At 42.2% G+C, this 1,090-nt stretch overlaps 1 non-coding gene across 1 annotated transcript; it reads left to right on the top strand.

Annotated features, from left to right (window-relative positions):
• Positions 1-477: 477 nt before the first annotated feature.
• LOC130984485 (small nucleolar RNA R71) lies at positions 478-585 on the top strand. The gene has a single exon (XR_009088420.1). It is a non-coding gene; the product is annotated as a small nucleolar RNA R71 (small nucleolar RNA).
• The last annotated feature ends 505 nt before the right edge of the window (positions 586-1,090 follow it).

Raw genomic sequence — 1,090 nt, 5'->3', positions numbered from 1 at the left:
GAAACCTTGTTGAGGTCTCTCTTGATTCTTCCATGAGAAATTTGGGTGACTTCTCCATGAAGAATTGTAGGTGTTTCCATAGGGTTCTCCTAGGTAATTCACCTCTTCCATTGAAGGGTTCTCAGGATCATAGGCTTCTTCCTCAGATGAAGCTTCCTTAGTACTGTTTGGTGCATTTTGCATTCCAGACAGACTTTGAGAAATCAAATTGACTTGTTGAGTCAATATCTTGTTCTGAGCCAATATGGCATTCAGAGTGTCAATCTCAAGAACTCCTTTCTTCTGACTAGTCCCATTGTTCACAGGATTCCTTTCAGAAGTGTACATGAATTGGTTATTTGCAACCATTTCAATCAATTCTTGAGCTTCTGCAGGCGTCTTCTTCAGATGAAGAGATCCTCCAGCAGAGCTATCCAAGGACATCTTAGATAGTTCAGAGAGACCATCATAGAAAATACCTATGATGCTCCATTCAGAAAGCATGTCAGAAGGATATCTTCTGATTAATTGTTTGTATCTTTCCCAAGCTTCATAGAGGGATTCTCCATCCTTCTGTCTGAAGGTTTGGACTTCCACTCTAAGCTTACTCCATCTTTGTGGTGGAAAGAACTTTGCCAAGAAGGCATTGACTAGCTTTTCCCAAGAGTCCAGGCTTTCCTTAGGTTGAGAATCCAACCATATTCTAGCTCTGTCTCTTACAGCAAAAGGGAATAGCATCAGTCTGTAGACCTCAGGGTTAACCCCATTAGTCTTGACTGTGTCACAGATTTGCAAGAATTCAGCTAAGAACTGATGAGGATCTTCCATTGGAAGTCCATGGAACTTGCAATTCTGTTGCATTAGAGAAACTAATTGAGGCTTAAGCTCAAAGTTGTTTGCTCCAATGGCAAGGATAGAGATGCTTCTCCCATAGAAATCAGGAGTAGGTGCAGTGAAGTCACCTAGCACCTTCCTTGCATTGTTGGCATTGTTGTTGTTTTCGGCTGCCATGTGTTCTTCTTCCTTGAAGAATTCGGTCAGGTCCTCTAAAGAGAGTTGTGCCTTGGCTTCTCTTAGCTTTCGCTTCAAGGTTCTCTCAGGTTCAGGGTCA

Source organism: Arachis stenosperma, chromosome 5, assembly GCF_014773155.1.
Source record: "Arachis stenosperma cultivar V10309 chromosome 5, arast.V10309.gnm1.PFL2, whole genome shotgun sequence".
NCBI lineage: Eukaryota > Viridiplantae > Streptophyta > Magnoliopsida > Fabales > Fabaceae > Arachis > Arachis stenosperma.
This window is presented reverse-complemented; position numbering and strand designations above follow the sequence as displayed.